Source organism: Carassius gibelio, chromosome A19, assembly GCF_023724105.1.
Source record: "Carassius gibelio isolate Cgi1373 ecotype wild population from Czech Republic chromosome A19, carGib1.2-hapl.c, whole genome shotgun sequence".
In the NCBI taxonomy this organism is placed as follows: Eukaryota; Metazoa; Chordata; class Actinopteri; order Cypriniformes; family Cyprinidae; genus Carassius; species Carassius gibelio.
Window position 1 is genome coordinate 25422097 of NC_068389.1, and position 6561 is coordinate 25428657.

Here is a 6561-nt window from a genome sequence, read left to right on the forward strand (position 1 = left end):
GTAAAAAAATATTATACAGAGGAAGAAAGAGAGAGAGAGAGACCGTGTACCCAAATAGGAAATTTTCATAAGTAACTTATTTTTTCTCAGTAAATGTAACAGATTAGTTACATTTATTTGTAATTAAATTAAGGAATTCCGATGCATGTAGCATAGTTACTCACCAACAATGCAATAATAATAATGCATTACCTTACACAGGGGCGGATCTAGAAAAATATTGATGGGGTGGCGAGAAGGGAGCAGGAATTTTTGAGGGGTGGCAACATACACTCAAAAAAATGGTTTTCCGGCACTGTTCGTTTTACACATATATGTTTTGTTAAAACAACACAAATATATTTAGTTTTCCGACAAAACACAATTGTATTGTGTTTAATCAACTTAAAATGTTTAATTTTAAATTTTACTTAATTATCAATCGTTAAAGTAATGTAAAGGGTTTAATTTCGTGATTCAAAAAAAAACCGGAAGTGACGACTTCCAACGCATTTGATGACGGTGTGGAGGGGAGCAAGAGGTATCAGTCAGGTAAGAAAATCTAAAGTTTTTATTGTGTTAAGTCAAAGTCTTTAATTTCTCTTAGAGTTTCTGTTTTGAGGTGCTTTTGTTTTGCAGTCTAGTATTGTGTAATCGGTTTATTGCACCGTTAATAGATGATTTTGAAGCGTTGGGAGATGTGAAAGCGCACGACTCTCTGTAATGTATTTACTTTAGTATATATATATATATATATATATACACTAGGGCTGAAACAATTACTCGACATTATCGACAACGTCGACGATAAAAATAAAATTTTCAGCAAATTTTTTTGAGTAACGTTAGTGGTTTGATCTCGTATCTGCCTGATTTGAAAGCCTGCATTAATGCAGTTTGACCAGTGTGGCGCTGTAGCGCAAGATTGTAATACACTCTCCTGATTCAATTAAAAAGAAGAAGATAGCACTTCAGTTTGAGGCAAACCGACCCGATCCGAACCTTGGATGAATATGTAAATATATACTGCACGCCTTCCTCTCAATAACTGCATAAACACAACAAAAAACTGACCGCGATGTAAAAGCAGCTCTTAAGAACACAGAGATATGGATGTTTGCACGAACTCTGAGGTTCTCCAGGCACTCCAGTAAAGAAAAGTCCAGTCACGTTTATTTATATAACAGTCCTTTATGCAATCGATAGCTTTTCAATATTAAACATGAAAATACAGAGTAAGTGTCGCTAGAATTATAACTTGATTTCCTTTTATAAAGCAGCTCTCCGTTATGGAGCTAGCTAATAATAAAATCATTTTATAAGTGGGGGAAATATTTCATTAAAGTCTTAGTTCTGCGCTAGATCAAACCAAACTGTTTTGATTATCATAACCCAATAAGGTATTTTAAGAGAGATTGTATTTATTAATAAAATGTTTATCCAAAAATAAAACGTCCTATCACTTACCTTTACTTTATATTATACATATGGCTTACAATAAGAGATGTTAAGAGACAGAATGATTTGTCATTCAGCTACTTCCTCATATAACTAATCAAATGGCGAATAGGAGTTTCTCTCTTATCTCATTTTGTGTGCCAAATATATTTGTATAAATTAATTGTATTAGTAATACATAATGACTTTAAAAAGTGGAAGTAATTACCTTTATTTGTTATAATATGTATATTTTAACTAATTTAAAAAGATAAATAATCAATAAATGTCCAACCATGAGATGTTGACCGAGTTTTGAGAGCCCTGGCTCAGCACAGTGGGAGTATTTGAAGCTTTGTTTATGAACATGGCGGTGTGGTCATACAATGACTTTAAACCGGACACTACTCTGAGCTGTTCACATTATACATATGCTCCAGATATGTAATCAGGTCCTCCTTTAGGAATGGTAAACATGACACTATTCATCACTCACACAAATAAATCACTTAATATTTTGATCATTGAATTGGTTTTTGCGGTTCAATTTTTTTTTTTTTTTTTTTGTAACACATTGCACTTCATGTGTACAGGTTTGTGCAGAATTTGAGACATCCAGAATTACCATAGGCCCATTAGAATCAACAATCTTTGCCAAACTTGATTCGGACTGCAAAATTTACGAAGATGTTTTCATACTGAAGAAGAGACCTTGGACAAATACTGAAACCCTCTTGGTGCCCACTACACAGGTAAGAACAACTGCACTCAACACAACCTTGTATTAAAACATTATTCTCTCACTGGTTACTGGAAATTGACAAAAAAAGACAGATAAGATAAGGTTTATTAATACAATAAATACAAAATATGTGGTATATCTATAAACTGATAGATTTATTTTGATGCAAGGCAGGGGTGTCCAGACCTGCTCTAGGAAAGCCAGTGTTCTGTGGGGTTCAGCTCTAACACATCTGCCTGGAACTTCAGGTAAGACTTTTTTGTTTTAAAATTCCCAAGAACCTTGATTAGCTGGTTCAGGTGTGTTTAAATGGCTAGATCACCCAAAAATAAACACGTCATTATTCACCCTCATGTCGTTTCAAACCCGTAAGACCATCATTCATCTTCAGAGCACAAATTATGATATTTTTTAGGGATGCCCTGATCATGATTTTTCATGGCCGATACCGATTTCTTTTACAAGCAAACTGGACGATTTTTTTTTTTTATCTTTAAGCAACAAACAAGAAGGAAGGACAGTCCACAGTCTACAGTCCAAAATTGAGGGAAAGCTCAATAAAGCCCCTTTCACACTGCGATTCCGGCAAATACAGATCCCGTAACGACACGTGACATCAGGGCGTGACGTGTAATGTACGAGTCGAAAACATTAGGCATGTAATACTTTCACTGAATCTGGCGAACGATCTCGGTGTCACCGTGGAAAGTGAGGAACTAACTGATCTCTGCTTCATACAGTTTGCACTTTTTTTTTTTTCAGTGAACGTTGATCTTCCTTCAAAACAGCCAGTAAAAGAGTCACACGATAATGTCATCACTACGACACGGCATTAGATCTGGCTTTTGTTCACACAGCGCTTGTCCCGGGATTGAACCCAGCAATGTTACTACGTCCCCGACCCGAGTTCAATGCTGGAATCAATCCCGGGATGTGTTTGCTTTCACACAGAAGTAATGTAGTCGGAGCACGCGGGCGCACTTCCGGAAAAATCGGCTGAAAAAAATTCCAAAGACCGGCCGATTACCAATTGCGTATTTAAAGCAAAAACCGTCTGGTTTCCAATTTATGGCCGGTCAATTGGTGCATCCCTAATATTTTTATAAAAATGCGAGAGATTTCTGAACCTCCATAAAGGCTGCAATGCAACTGAAATGTTCCCAGAGTCATAGTAAGGACATCAGTAAAACAGTCCATGTGGCATCAATGCTTAACCACACTTTTACAAAGGTACAAGAATACATTTTGTGCAAAGAAAACAAAAATAGCGACTTTAATCAACAATTCTTCTCCAAATCACATATTCTGCCATTATGGACAGTAACAAGAGGCATGAACATTGCTTTCCTCTGCGTGTAATCAAGGCTCAGTGCAGGCGTGTTGTAGGTCAGCAGCACCATGTGCATGAATTATTTACGTGCTGTTGATAATGGTGGAAGATGCGATTTGGAGAAGAATTGTTGAATAAAGTCGCTGTTTTAATTTTGTTTGCACAAAAAAGTATTTTTGTTTACTTTGTAAAATTATGGTTGAACCACTGGTGTCACATGGACTGTTTTACTGATGTCCTTACTATGTTTCTGGGTCTGGGAACATTCCAGTTCTGTTGTTAACCATACAGGGTCCAGATGTGTAACATTTTCCACTGTAATGTTTGTTAGAATCCCATCTTGACTGCTTGCCTGGATTTCCCATAAGAAGATGAATGACTGACTTTTTTTCATGTAATTTTAGAAAAAAAAAAACAAAGGCTAAATTTTGTTGTTTTCATCTTCAGACTAATGAAATTGAAGTATCCAAATGAAGACCCTAGCAGTATGGAGTATATGGTGAGTTCAAGGTTAATAAATTATTTGTTAAAGTTAATACACAATAATTTGAGTTCTCCATGCTTTTAAATACTTCTAGGATACAGACGTTGCCAGCGATCAGGAGGTGATCCAGAAGACTCATGGGAATCTATTTGAAGCTGCATCATTGAAGACAGTCCAGCAGAAGTTGGAGTTTTAAAGGATAAAGTTCTTCAGGACCTATAGCAGTTTACAGTCTGTAAAACCATGTTACTGGGACTGATTTATGGACTGAACTTGAGCAACCCTCCTGAACTCAGGTACACATTTGGAATACTGAAGAAGTTATTTCTGGAGCCACTTCCTGTTCCTGGAATAAGGTTTGATTGGTTTCCCATGCATGAATGCCAATTAGAATTGTATTTGCTATTTTGTGTAATTTTGTAATGTGGTTTAAACTGTATTTTACTGTGTGTAATTATTTATTGCTTGTTTAACAAATACACTTTGATCATTTGTGACATCTTGTCTTTTGTCTCATTACAAGACAAAACATACAAAAAATGCTTTGTTGAAGGGAGTAACTTCAAAAAGAAAATATTGTGTTAAAGTAACTAGAACTAATTGTGTGGAACCACTGTCCATAATTGAAATGAGTAATTTGAAACAAACCTCCTTATGTTGATAGAGTGAAACAAATTTGGCTAGATTGTAATAAACCAAAACATGTTGAGTTAACTTAACCAGTTTAAGTTGAAGCAAAGTCAATAAATTGAGTTGGTTGAACATTACTATTTCACATAGATTCTACCTCATTCAGTTGTGTTGTCACAACACAAGGAGTTTGCATAGATTCAAAAAATTCCATTAATGTTATCAAAACACAATTTGGTTGTGTGGAACCACTGTCCATAATTGACTTAAGTAAGTTTAAAGAGTCATTTTTTTGAGTGTATGGCAGATGTATATATACTGAATTTAGTCGCAGTTATCACAGTTTGATGATAAATATATGTGCACACAAAAGGACACAGGCTATCATTTACAAACTTAAGTTTAAGTTTTTACAAACTTGGCGAGTTGTAGACAGAGTTTCTGTGTTTTTCAATAAACTATTATTATTAGCTATTAGGCCTACATGACATATAGCATACTCTACTGTGCAATAGTTCTATATTTCTGTTTGAATTTCTTCATACCGAGATTTTATTTTGACAGGTTGTCGTAAAGACATTGCCGTTTCTGTCAGTCTGTGTATACGATACGAATGAATGACGATAGTTTTATCAAATTAAATGGTGAAATCCTCTCATAGCGCGCTGACGTGCACGTGTGTAGCCTACATCATGTGTTAATATAGTGAAGAGCTGAAAACACCACGCGTGCTTCAGTGTGTGTGTGTGTGTGTGTGTGTGTGTTTGTGTGTGTGTGTGTTTGTGTGTGTGTGTGTGTGTGTGTGTGTGTGTGTGTGTGTGTGTGTAGTAGAGCACACATTCCCAGAGACGTTATAACAACACCTTCAGGGCCGCTGCTGGCCAAATGGGTGCCCTGAGCAGGATTGTATTGTTGTGCCCCCCTTTCCTCAAATATGATGATGAAAAAAACCCTACTATAGGGGTGAAAAAAGAACTTTAATCAAATAAAAAACTAAAGGAATAAATTGTATTATTTACAAACCACAATTGTAGCTCTCGACATTTACCTATGGCTAGAACTTTATTATGACTTTATTATTATTTATTATTTATTGTATAGTCTCAAGGATTCAGAAATCATGCAAAAGGAAATTAAGCAGTTTTATGATAAATGATATTGATATGATATGATATTTGGTTTATTTTTGTAAGGGTTGTGATATGCACATTTTTGTTGAAGAAATTATAAAGACTGTGTCATCTATAGCAAAAAGGTGTCCAAAAATGAAAGATTTAGTGAATATTTAAATAAAATGTTTAGCCTAAACAAGGATTTGATTGTCCTGTGTATGGCATTTGTAATAACATACATAAATTGTTTATTTTGTATTTGCCTACATTATGTATTTTAACAGTGTTATTATTAACCAATCATTATTGCATCATTATTTTTTTATATAATGCATTTTAAGTCATTTTAAAGGCTATTGATGGCTTAGGTCTATTTTTATAACAACAACCAAAAAAGAAAAATATTACAGTATATTAATACTTTGTAAATTATTATTTGAAGTAACAAAACCATGGTTAATTTGCAGTTACCATGGCTACAAAAACAATGATTTGTGGTGTTACTAAGGAGTAATTTTCGTAAGGGAACCTGAAAAAAAAAAAAACTTTCACAGGACTGTGCCTGAAAGTGATAAACAGGGCTCATTTTTACCTAAATGAATTATACTTTATTTTAATATATATTAAAAATGTATAAGGTGTGCATTGTAGCTGACACCTAAATGAACACATTACAATTGTTTTATCACTGCAAGTCTTTCTCCTCAAATGCTATTGAGCTTTAAATTTGCGTATGAGCCCATGTGAAAGAGTAGCATAATTTACATATGATTTAAAGATTATTTTAATAAATATCAAACATTTAATTCAATTGTGCTTTATAGCTGACAACTACATGAACAATTAA

General features: G+C 34.5%; 1 long non-coding RNA gene across 2 annotated transcripts; it reads left to right on the forward strand.

Moving 5' to 3' along the window:
- The first annotated feature begins 422 nt into the window (after positions 1 to 422).
- Positions 423 to 4334, forward strand: LOC127935730 (uncharacterized). 2 transcript variants are annotated; one of them, XR_008148160.1, is made up of 5 exons: positions 423 to 531; positions 2010 to 2168; positions 2329 to 2406; positions 3936 to 3987; positions 4067 to 4334. It is a non-coding gene; the product is annotated as an uncharacterized LOC127935730 (long non-coding RNA). The 2 variants fall into 2 exon arrangements; XR_008148159.1 differs by lacking the exon at positions 423 to 531 and adding an exon at positions 538 to 994.
- Positions 4335 to 6561: the final 2227 nt, after the last annotated feature.